The sequence below is a fragment of the Solanum dulcamara genome, chromosome 2 (genome assembly GCF_947179165.1).
Source record: "Solanum dulcamara chromosome 2, daSolDulc1.2, whole genome shotgun sequence".
Taxonomy (NCBI): Eukaryota; Viridiplantae; Streptophyta; class Magnoliopsida; order Solanales; family Solanaceae; genus Solanum; species Solanum dulcamara.
This window is the reverse complement of record NC_077238.1, coordinates 37,150,761-37,164,563: the sequence shown is the minus strand read 5'-3', so window position 1 is coordinate 37,164,563 and position 13,803 is coordinate 37,150,761.

The following is a 13,803-nucleotide window of genomic DNA, read 5'->3' as shown; positions in this document are numbered from 1 at the left end:
CAAGCCACCTCTTTTGCCTAAGGTTCAAATCCCTTTGGCTAAACACATATTGTAAGCTTTGTGGTTGCTAACACATCAACATGCACCCCATAAAGATAAGGATGCCAAATTTTCAAAGCAAACACAATCACTGCAAGTTCAAGATCAGGGGTTGGGTAGTTTCTTTCATGTACTTTAAGTTGCCTTGAGGCATAGGCTATAACCTTACCATGTTGTATCAAAACACAACCCAAACCAACACGTGAGGCATCACAATAAACAACAAACCCATCCGAACCTTCAAGCAATGTCAAAATAAGAGTTGATGTTAGACGATCTTTTAATATTTGAAAACTCTTCTCACATTCATCCGACCATTAAAAATTTTCTTTCTTTTGGGTCAAATTAGTCAAAGGCGAAGCAATAGATGAAAACCCTTCAACAAACCTTTTATAGTACCCGGCCAAGCCCAAAAAGCTTCTAATATCCGAAGGAGATAATGGTCTTGGCCAATTCTTTACCGCCTATATTTTCTTTGGGTCAACCTTAATTTCATCACTAGACACCATATGGCTAAGAAATGCGACTTTCCTTAGCCAAAATTCGCACTTACTAAACTTGGCAAATAGTTGCTTGTCTCCCAATGTTTGCAACGCAATCCTCAAGTGACCCATATGATCCTCCTTATTCCGAGAGTAAATCAAAATGCCATCAATAAACACCACTACAAACATATCCAATATGGCTTAAAAATATGATTCATCAAATCCATGAAGATGATGGGAGCATTAGTCAACCCAAATGACATAACTAGAAATTTAAAATGACCATACCTTGTTCGAAATGCCATCTTAGAAATATCACACTCCCTTACCCTTAGTTGATGATAAACGAAACAAAAATCAATCTTTGAGAAGTAACTCACCCTTGTAATTGGTCAAACAAATCATCTACTCCTTGGAATTGGATACTTGTTGTTTATTGAGACCTTATTCAATTGCTAATAATCTATACACATTCGGAGTGACCCATCTTTCTTCCTAACAAACAATACTAGAGCACTCTATGGTGATATAATTGTCCTTATAAAGCCCTTATCCAACAAATCCTTCAATTGCTTTTTCAACTCCTTAAGTTTCACCTGAGCCATACAGTAAGGAAGAATAAAAATAGGTTGGGTATCGGGAAGGAGATCTATACCAAAGTAAATTTCCCTTTCGGAAGGAACATTAGAAAGTTCATTGGGAAACACATCAGAAAACTCATTAACTATAGGGACCGACTCAAGAGTAGGTGTTTTGGAATTAACATCCCTAACTCGAACAATATGATAAATGCACCATTTGGAAATTATTTTCTGAGCCATAAGACATGAGATGAATCGACCCTTAACCACTGAATCATTACCCTTCCATTCAGGAAAAGACTCATTTAGAAATTGAAACTTGACCCTACGGGTTCTACAATCAATGAATGCATAAGCGGCATGTAACTAATCCATACTATGAATAATGTCAAAATCGGTCATATCAAGTTCGACAAGAACACATGGAATAACTTTGTGCAAGTCCGATATGGGAAAATTTTTATAAACTCTCTTAGCTAACACCGAATTACCAACAGAAGTATAAACCAAAAAAGGTTCTAACAATACTTCGGGGCACACATCAAATCTCATAGCAAGGTAAGTATTAACAAAAGAAAAGTTGGCACCTAGATCAAGCAATGCATAAACATCAAAGTTAAACACTCGTAACATACCCGTGATCACTTCGGGAGTCTTATCCATGTCTTGTCTAGAATGAAGAGCATAGAATTGGTTATTGCATTGGCCACCCTTAGGTTGAGCTTGGGAGCCTTGTTGCACTTGGCCTCCTTGAGGACGACCTTCTCCACCTTTGTTGGAAATATGAGGGCACTCGGATTGCTTATAGCCCATCTTGCCACATCCATAATAAGTAGATGTTCCCATCAAGCATTTCTCTTTATGATTGTTTCCACAGTTAGTAAAAGAAGGGCTCTAGCATTCACACCTCCTCCTTCTTGAACTTTAGGGTACGACACCCTATCCTTAACAAACTTTCTCCCCAAACCTTGGATTTGTTGAGAGCAGCCACTATTACCACCACAGGTCCTAGCAATGGAGAACCCACCTTCATCTTGAGCCCTCTTAGAATCCCTTATTCTCATCTCCTTGAGCTTTACTCCTTTAATTTATTCGGCAAAGGTTCTTTATCGAGATATATCTATCTCCTTAAAAATCATGGTGTATGATATTTCTTAGCAACTAAGTAAAATACCCTCAATATGAATTAACGTATTCGGGCACGTCGATCGGCAACTAATGAAGGAGCATACTTAGATAGCTTACCAAACTTGAGGGCATAGTCCCTCATTACCTTGTTGCCTTGTTCAAGGTTAATGAGCTCTTACATTTTTATCTTCCCTTAGCTCTAGAGGGAAAAAACGATCAAGGAAAGCAAGTTTGAAGGCTTCCCATTCAATAGGACCTTCGTCTACTCTCTCTAACTTCTATTGAGTGTACCAAAGGTGAGAAAACCCTTGAGTTGGTAAGCTGCCAACTCCGCTTTCACCTCCAAAGTTACCCCCATAATACTCACTAATTTATAGACCTCATCAATGAACTCTTAGTGGTCCTTATTAAATGTCAAACCATGAAACTCAAGAGGGTTCATTCTTGCAAAGTTCTTCACTCTCGAAGCCAGAGTAGGAACATTAGGAGGAGCCACAACCCCTTAGTTGACCACTACTTGGGCTAGCATGTTAAAAGCGTTTCGCAACTCCGCAAGTGTTTCTTGCTCGAGCAAAGGACCATTGCCTTGAGGGGCTGGAGTAACTTGGGATTTATTAGCATTGATACCTCTTGGAAAAGGTGGTCTTCTCAGAGGTATTTTCTAAAAATCACAAAGGAAGATCGTTAGGGAAAGGAAGTCTTAGACCATACTCTATCCGATGATATAGATCATGAAAGAAGTGATGATTCCTAAAATGTGTTATATCCTCATATTCATAGATTTGGTGCGCTTCACATCCATGAATAAGATTCTACATGATGTGGCATATTGGACACCCTAGGAAATCTTAAACTTTCTACTTTGATACCAAGTTTCTCACAACCCGACCTAGGGCCTAGTCATAACACGGGGATCAAAACCCCGAATGGCTCCAACCAAGACTCTTGACATATCATAAAGCATATATAAGGTGAAATAAAGTAGAACATAGTATAAGAAAGAGTCTAACATGAAACATAAAAGGAATATAATCTGACTACACAGACTCTACATATTTTCTCCAGCTCATGCCTTTACTAATGGAAAATGGGTGGGGGATAAGAAATTTTCCTAGCTCACCCTTAAATCAAACATAACAATGTATTTTGAACTAAGAAATAAAAACTCATAAATAGTCCTTGATAGATAAGGACTCACCACAATTTCATCGATGAGAAAGCTCACTAGCCACGTGTGGAAATATGATCATCAACCCCTATATTATGAGATAATATAGACAACAAATATATGTTAGTACATTTGAATGTACTAAGTATGTAGTCATGACATGTAATATAAATCATAAAATGCAATGACCAAAAAGTGAACATGATGTAAAAGAGGACAAGTAAAGTCATGAGAGAACATGATTTGATCAAACCATTTAAGGGACTTCATTGAAAAGCATAAAATAATAGGATGAGCATATAAATATGTGAGATAGAACCATTACCAACAATAATACCATGCGAGCTATAACATGTAATCCCAATATCTCCCCATACAACGGAAGAAATGGAAATCAACTTACCAAGGTAGACTCTACCCCGCTAGGTGGGTCACATACATACACTATAGGTGGATCCACTAGTTAAGCCATGAAAGTGAACCTATTGTGGCACATAGTTTAAGAAACTTGAGGCAGCTACTAAGACTTTTGGTAGGACCCCTACCTGAATTCCACTCGGTACTAACTCAAATCCCACGAAATACATACATAGCATAAAAATCATAATGAACATATATTATAGACATGATCATAGGCTTGAAATTCATAGAGTAAGTCATTGCATAACATAATTGCAATGTGAGTATTAGCCATCCAGATTATAAATCATACTTGCATAATTCATATCATGAGGTTCCTAGTTCATGACATAAGGCCCTAAGTCACCTATCTTCATACTTGCATGAAAATCATAACTTGAATATATTTATAATTCATGATCACAATTTATATTTAAATTTAGAGTGAAATTCATATATATAGTCAATTTGATTGAAAATCATAGAATACTTTGAAATCATTGAACTTCATAATCATACTTTATGTAATTCATCATAAAAAATAGCTTCATGCATGGGCATTCATAATTCAACTTGAAATCATGTTATTTACGTAGAAACATACTTATAATGATCATTAGTAATGATTAAAAACTGTAAGACCCCGTAAGATGACTGACCCTAAGTCTATAAGTGGGTCTATGACCCATAGGGATCATAACAGGCTATAGAGGCAAGGCGTAGACAAGGGTTTAGCGTTGGAAAATTTGTTAAGGCACTAGTTGGGTTGATGAGTCCCTTGGACTACTCATAGAGAAAAGAATGGTCCATGATAACTTGTCATAGAAGAGGCCTCAAACCCTGCAACCCATTGACCCTATGGATCCACTCTACGACTCAATAGAATGAGTCGTAGAGGGGAAGACGACCCATCAAAATATATCATAAAAAAACTTTAGAGACTCCTCAACTTGTAGGTTTTTCAGACCTGCAAGATGAGTTGTTTTGACGACTCATAGAAAGGAGGATGAGTCGTAAATCTGACTCGTAGCAAAAATACTGAGGCTCAATTTTTAGGCCATTCTCAAGGCCTGCAGGATGAGTCGTAGCGATGATCCATCATCATGTCTATGACCCATAGACTGAGTTGTAGGTTTGCCTGATTTAGATTTTATTAAGAGGTAGTTTGGTATTTTTCCTATATTCTAATAATATATGTGGAAGTTTTAAGGGCTAAATTCATTACAAACTAGATTCTATATACTCCTAAAAGCTCTTTTATTCCCTCATTAAATCCAAAACAAATTCTAGACTTCTCTCCCAAGGTTCCTCAAGAGTTCATCAAGCTTCCATTAGGATTTATTCAAGATCAAGTCTTCTTTTTCAAATTCAAGTACAGTTTCAATCAAGGTATGTATGGATTGATTCATGAGTCCTTTCCACTCATGGAGTCCAAGGTTTAATCCTCAAAATCTCATGAAATTTCATTACTTTTGAACTTCAATTTTGATGAATTGTGTTGGGCTATTTTAATTTCATTTTAAATCATTATTTATGATCATCATGAGTATGTTTCTACGTAAATTACATAATTTCAAGTTTAATTATGGAAGCCCATGCATGAAGTTATTTTATATAATGAATTCTATGAATTTTGATTATGAAGTCTTATGATTCAATGTATTCTTATGTTTTTCAATTAAATTGATTATATACATGAGTTTTCACTTTAAGTCCAAATATGAATTATGATCATGAATTATGGGCATGTTTCTAATTATGATTGTCATACAAATTATGGAAAAAGGTGACTTAGGGCACTATGTTGTGACTTAAGGCCTAATGATGTGAATTATGTATGTATAAATTGTAATGTGGAAGGACAATACTCGGATTGCACTTATGTTATAAAATAAGCTACTCTATGAATTTTAAACCTATGATATTGTTAACTATGCTTACTATGCTATGTATATATTCTATATGATTTGACTTAGCACCGAGTGGACTTGAGGTGGGGGCCCTACCAAAAGACTTAGTAGCAGCCTCATGTCCCATAAACTACATGCCACCGTAGGTTGCCTTCATGTCTTAGCGAGTGGATCCACATATAGCATATGTACATTACCCGCCTAGCGGGGTAGAGTTTACCTTGGCAAGTAGATTCCCCTTTTTTCAAGTATAGAGGCAACATCGAGATTCCATATTATAGCTCGCATGATCTTATTATCGGTTATGGTTCCTATCCCACATATGTATATGAGTATTATGCTATTTTGTGATCTTCAACTATGTTATTTAAATGCTTTGATCATCACGTTACTTTCTCATGACTTTACTTATTCTTTTATCATGTATATTATTGATCATTGCATCGTATGATTTATGTTGCCTATTATGCCCACATACTTAGTATATTCAAACGTACTAAAATATATTTTTGCCTATATTTTCTCATAATGTAGGGGCTGATATTGAGTATCACATCCACCCACGTGGCTAGGAAGCTTTCTCATTCCGTCAAAATCTTGGGGAGTCCTCATCTATCAAGGACAATTTATGAGTTGTTGTTTCTTATTTTCCAAAGAATTTTGTTTTGTTTTCATATGGATGGTGAGATAGGAACATATATTAGCCTCCTCCCATGTTTATGAGTAGAGGCATCTAGTTGGAAAAATATTTTGGGTCTATGTTGTCATGTGACATTCTTTATTTACTATTTAGGGTTTAGACTCTCATGTGATATTTTTGCTTTTATTTTACCTTATGCTTGCTTATGATATAAATAAGAGGCTTGGTTGGACCCCTTTGGAGTTTCGATTGCCATGTTACAACTAGACCCTAGGTTGGATCGTGACAAACTTGGTAGCAAAGCACAAGGTTCAAGTGTCATAGGGTGTCTAGCATGCCACGTCAAGCAGAATCTTATTCATGGTTGTGAAGCATAGCATTTCTATGAATAGGATTCTATATTACGTTTTGGGAATTATTACCTCTTTCATGATCTATGTCGTGTAGTAGAGTGTGTTCTAAGACTTTCTTTCCCTAATGACTGTTCTTAGCGATTTTCAAAAAACATTCAACAAGAAGAACACCATTTCCAAAGAGAAATAGTGCTAATGCGGCCCAAGCGACCCTGGCTCCTCAATACAATGGTCCCCTACCAAACCAATTGACTAATATGGAGTTTTGGACAACCATCATTATTATAGCCTAAGTGGTGACCAACCAAGGGGTTGTAGCTCCTCCTAATGTTCCTACTTCGGCCTCAAGAGTGAGGGACTTTGCACGAATGAACCATACTAAGTTTAATGGCTCAAAGGTTGATGACGATCCTTAAAAATTCATATATGATGTCTATAAGATAGTGATCATTATGAGGGTGCCAACCGAAGAGAATGCGGAGTTAGAGGCCTATCAATTTAAGGGTGTTGCACAAGTGTGTTATACCCAATAGAAGTGAAGGTCCCATCGAATGGAAAGCCTTCAAACTCACTTTCCTTGATCGATTTTTTCCTCTTAAACTAAGGGAAGCTAATGCATTAGAGTTCATCAATCTTTGATAAGGCATTATGGGGGTGAGTGACTATGCCCTTAAGTTTACCAAGCTCTCTAAGTTTGCTCCTTAATTATTTGCTGATCCCCATGCCCAAATAAGTAAATTCATATCGGGGGTGTTTGACTTGGTTGCTCAAGAGTATCGTATTGCTATATTTTTTAAGGAGATGGACATATCTTAACTGATGAATTTTGCCGAATAATTAGCAGGAGAAAATCTTAAGGAGATAAGGATGAGGGATAATAAGAGGGCCCAGTATGAATGCGAGTTCTCCAATGCTAGAAATGGAGGTGGTAGTAGTAGCATCTCTCAATAAGGTCAAGGTTCAGGGAAGAAGTTTGCTAAGGATAGGGTGCCATACCCTAAGCTTCAAGGAGGAGGAGGTGTGAATGCTATTAAGCCTTCTTTTCCTAAGAGTGCTCAGTGTGGAAATAATCAAGGAGGGAAATGCTTGATGGGAATGGGTGCTTGTTATAGGTATGGCGAGGTGGGCCATTAGAAATCTAATGCCCTTATATCGCCATCAAGGGTGGAGAAAGCCATCCCCAAAGAGGCCAACTGGAATAAGGCACCCAAACTCAACCAAAGGGTGACCAATGCAATAATCGATTTTATGCTCTTCATGCTAGGCAAGATATGGATGAGACTCCAGATGTGGTCATGGGTATGTTACGGGTCTTTAACTTTGATGTTTATGCATTACTTGCTCTGGGTGGCAACTTGTCTTTTGTCACTCCTACCTTTCTATGAGATTTAATATGTTCCCCGAGGTGCTATTAGAACCTTTATCAGTTTTGGTGATTCAATATTAGCTAAGAGAACTTATAGAAATTATACCATGTCGGTCATGCATAAAGTTATTTCATGTAATCTCATTGAACTTGATATGAACAATTTTAACATCATTCTTGGTATGGATTGGTTGCATGCCGCTCATGCATCTATATGTTGTAATACTCATGTTGTTAAGTTTCACTTTATTAATGAGCCTATTCTTGAATGGAAGGGTAATAATTCGGTGGTTAACAGTTCATTTATGTCGTATCTTAAGGCCCGGAAAATTATTTCCAAAGGGTGTATTTATCATATTTTGTGAGTTAGGGATGTTGATGTCGAAACTTACACTCTTGAATCGGTCTCTATAGTTAACGAGTTTTATGATGTGTTTCTTGATGATCTGCCCGGTATTCCTCCCAAAAAGGAAATTGACTTTGGCATAGATCTCCTTCCTGATACCCAACCTATTTCTATTCCTTCTTACCTTATGGCACCGGCGAAACTTAAGGAGTTGAAAGAGAAATTGAAAGATTTATTGGATAAGGATTTTATAAGGCCAAGTATTTCACCATGGGGTGATCCTGTGTTATTTGTTAGGAAAAAGAATGGGTCAATTTGAATGTGTATAGATTATCGGTAATTAAATAAGGTCACCATTAAGAACAAATATCCAATCCCGAGGATAGATGACTTGTTTGATAGATTGTAAGGGGCAAGTTACTTCTCCAAGATCGATCTCCATTTTGGTTATCATCAATTAATAGTAAGGGAGTGTAATATTCCCAAAATGGCATTTCGAATAAGATATGACTAATTTGAATTTATAGTAATGTCGTTTGGTTTAACTAATGCTCTCATGGATTTGATAAATCGTATCTTCAAGCCATACTTGGACATATTTGTTGTGGTGTTCATTGATGACACCTTGATTTATTCTAGAAATGAGAAAGAATATATGAGCCACTTAAGGATTGTGTTGCAAATATTGAGAGAGAAGCAATTATTTTCCAAATTTAGTAAGTGTGAGTTTTGGCTAAGGGAAGTTGCATTTCTTGGCCATGTGGTGTCCAGTGAGGGAATTTAAGTAGATTCAAAGAAAATGGAAGCGGTTAAGAATTGGCCTAGACCATTATCTCCCTCAGATATTAGAAGTTTCTTGGGTCTAGCCAGCTACTATAGAAGGTTTGTTGAAGGGTTTTCATCTATTGCTTCGCCTTTGACTAAGTTGACCCAAAAGAAGGTAAAATTTTAATGGTCGGATAAATATGAAAAGAGTTTTCAAATATTAAAGGATCGTCTTATGTCGGCTCATAATTTGACATTGCCCAAAGGATCGAATGGGTTTGTTTTTTATTATGATGCCTCACATGTTTTTTTGGGTTGTATCTTAATTCAATATGGTAAGGTGATAGCCGATTCTTCTAGGAAACTTAAGGTACATGAAAGAAACTATCCAACCCATGATCTTGAACTTGCGGCGGTTGTATTTGCTTTGCAAATTTGGTGTCACTACCTTTATGGGGTGCATGTGGATGTGTTCACAGACCATAAGAGTTTGAAATATGTGTTTAGACAAAGGAACTTGAACCTTAGGCAAATGAGATAGCTTGTACTATTAAAGGATTATGACATGTTTGTGTTGTACCATCTGGGTTAGGCAAACGTTGTAGCTGATGCTCTTAGTTGCCTGTCCATGGGTAGTGTTGCATACGTTGAGGAGGGTAAGATGGAGTTGGTCAAAGATGTTTATAGATTGGCACGTTTAGGTATGTATTTGATTGATTTCAATGATGAAGGTATTCTTGTACATAATGACTCAGAATCATCTCTTGTGGCAGATGTTAAGGCAAACAAGACAATGATCCGGTGTTGGTCGAATTGAAAAAGTCGATTTTCGAAAAAGTCATTGAGGCTTTCTCCCAAGGGGAGATGGGGCACTACCTTACCAAGGATGGTTGTGTGTTACTAATATTGATGGATTAAGAGAGTTGATATTTAATAAGGCTTATAGTTCTGGTATTCAATTCATTCGGGAACCACCAAGATGTATCGTGATTTGAGGGAAGTGTATTGGTGGAATGGTATAAAAAAAGACATATCAAAGTTTTTAGCTAAGTGTCCTAATTGTCAATAAGTTAAATTTGAGCATCAAAAATGGGAAGGTTTATCTCATGACATAGAGATTCCTACTTCGACGTAGGAATATATGAATATGTACTTTGTAATAGGTTTTTATCATACTAGAAGACAACGTGATTCCATTTGGGTTGTTGTAGATCGGATGACTAAGTCGGCTCACTTTATATCAGTTAAGACTTCTTATAATTTTCGAAGACTATGCTAAGTTGTACATTTGTGAACTTATGAAACTCCATGTCATTCCTTTTTTGATTATATCGGATAGAGGTACTCAATTCACATTTGTGAAAGTCATTTCTAAAGGGTTTTGGTACTAGGGTTAAACTAAGTATCACTTTCCATCCTTAAACCGATGGTCAAGCCAAAAGAATGATTCAAACTTTAGAGGATATGGTAAGGGCATGTGTGATTGATCTTAAAGGAAGTTGGGATGAGCATTTGCCATTGGTTTAGTTTGCTTATAATAATAGTTATCACTCTAGCATCCAAATGGCGCCTTTTGAAGCCTTGTAAGGGAGAAAGTATAGATCTCCGGTGGGATGGTTTGAAGTGGGTAAGATGGCATTGATTGGTCCATATTTGGTGGTTAATGCCATGGATAAAGTAAGGCTTATAAGAGGAAGATTGAAGACGGCTCTAAGTCGTCAAAATTCCTATTAGGACACTAGGAGAAGAGAGCTTGAATTTAATGTGGATGATTGGGTATATTTGAAGGTCTCACCTATGAAAGGTGTAATGCGATTTGTCAAGAAAGGGAAGTTGAGTCCTTGATATATAGTACCCTATAGAGTCTTAAAACGTGTTGACAAAGTGGAGAATGAGTTAGATTTGCCATTCGAATTGGCTATGGTTCATCCAGTATTTCATGTGTCTATGTTAAGTAAATTTGTGGGTGATCCAAACTCCATTGTGCCTTTGGAAATTGTGAACGTTGAAGAGAATTTGACTTATAAGGAAGTTCCGATGAAAATCTTAGACCGGCAAGTGAAAAAACTAAGGAATAAAGATGTTTCTTCCGTCAAGGTGTTGTAGAGAAATCAATAAGAAGAGAGTGCCACTTGGGAAGCGGAAGCGAACATGATAAAGTGTTATCCATATGCTCTTCCTTCCACTCACGCCTAAAGGTATTAAGTTGTTCATGATCAAATTGATTGTTCTATATGTTATTCATATGCATGCATGATTTATGAAAGTGATTTTTCAAAGGTCATGTTTCAGGTTAAGTAAGAAATTTACATGATCTAAGCATTTCAAAATGTTCCTATGTTTACGATGGGATGTTAATCTTCTTTCCATGTCTTTCCTACGCTAGTTGAATCTCATTTGAGGACGAATGTTCCCAAGGGGGATATATTATAAGACCCCATAAGATGAATGACCCCAAGTCTACGAGTGGGTCTATGACCCTTAGGGATCATCACGGGCCATAGAGGCAATGCATAGATAAGGGTTCAGGGTTGGAAAATTTGTTAAGGCACAAGTTGGGTTGACGAGTCCCTTGGACAACCCATGGGAATGAGTTATAGAGAAGGCCTCAAACCTAGCAACCCATTGACCCTTAGGATCCACTTTACGACTCAATAGGATGAGTCGTAGAGGGAAAGATGACCCGTCAAAATGTATTGCAGCAAAACTTCAGAGACTCCTCAACTTGCAGGTTTTTCAGAACTGCAAGATGAGCTGTTTTGATGAGCCATAGAAAGGATGATGAACTATAAACCCGCATCGTAGATAAATTACCGAGGCTCGATTTTCAGGCCATTCTCAAGGCTTGCAGGATGAGTCATAACGATGACCCGTCATCATGTCTACAACCCATAGACTCAAGTTGTAGGGTTTCCCAATTTGGATTTTAATGAGGGGTAGTTTGGTATTTTCCTACATCCTAATAATGTATGTGGATGGTTTAAGGGCTAGATTTATTATGAATTGGATTCTAAATACTCTAAAAAGCTCTTTTATTTCCTCATTAATTCCCAAACAAATTCTAGACTTCTCTCCCAAGGTTCTTCAAGAGTTCATCAAGCTTCCATTAGGGTTTCTTCAAGATCAAGTCTCCTTTCTCAAATTAAAGTTCAATTTCAATCAAGGTATGTGTGGATTGATTCATGAGTCCCTTCCACTCGTGGAGTCCAAGGTTTAATCCTCAAAATCTCATGAAATCTCAATACTTTTGAACTTCAATTTTGATGAATTGTGTTGGGCTGTTCATTTTATTTTAAATAATTATTTATGATCATCATGAGTATGTTTCTACGTAAATCATATGATTTCAAGTTTAATTATGGAAGCCCATGCATGAAGTTATTTTCTATGATGAATTATATGTATTTGGATCTTGAAGTTCTATGATTCAAGGTATTTGCATGGTTTTCAATCAAATTGATTATGTACATGAATATTCACTCTAAGTTCCAGTATGAATTGTGAGCATGTTTCTAATTATGCTTGTCATGCAAATTATGAAAAAAGGTGACTTAGGGCCCTAGTGCTGACATAAGGCCTAAAGATATGAATTATGTATGTATGAATTTTAATGTGGAAGGACAATACTCACATTGCACTCATGTTATGAAATGAGCTACTCTATGAATTTCAAACCTATGGTCATGACTATGATATGTTAAGTATGAATACTATGCTATGTATGTATTCTGTGAGATTTGACTTAGCATCGAGTAGACTTGAGGTGGGAGCCCTACCAAAAGCCTTAGTAGCAGCCTCATGTCCCATAAACAACGTTCTACCGTAGGTTGCCTTCATGACTTTGCTAGTGGATCCACATAAGCGTATGTACATTACCCGCCTAATAGGGTAGAGTCTATCTTGGCAAGTAGATTCCCCTTTTTTTGGTGTAGGGGCCACATCGGGATTCTATGTTATAGCTCACATGATCTTATTGTCGATTATGGTTCATATCCCTTATATGTATATTAGTATTATTCTATTTTATGATATTCAACTATGTCATTTAAATGCTTTGATCATCGCGATATTTTCTCATGACTTTACTTATCCTTTTATCAAGTATAATATTGATAATTGTATCTTATGATTTATGTTGCCTGTCATGCCCATATACTTAGTACATTTAAATGTACTAATGCATATTATTTCCTATATTATCTCATAATATAGGGGTTGATGTTGAGGATCATATTAACCCACGTGGATAGAGAACTTTCTCTTTCCGACAAAGTCTTGGTGAGTCCTCATCTATCGAGGACAATTTATGAGCTGTCGTTTCTTATTTTCCAAAGACTTTTGTTATGGTTTCATATTGAGGGTGAGTTAGAGACATGTCTTAGTCCCCTCTCATGTTCATGAGTAGAGGTATCTAGTTGGATAAATATTACGGGTCTATGTTGTCATGTGATATTCTTTGTTGACTATTAATGGTTTAGACTATCATGTGATGTTTCCGCTTTTACATTACCTTATGCATGATTATGATATAAACAAGAGGCTTGGTTGGATCCCTTCGGGGTTTCGATCATCGTGTTACGACTAGGCTCTAGGTTGGGTTATGATAAAAACACTATTGAAACA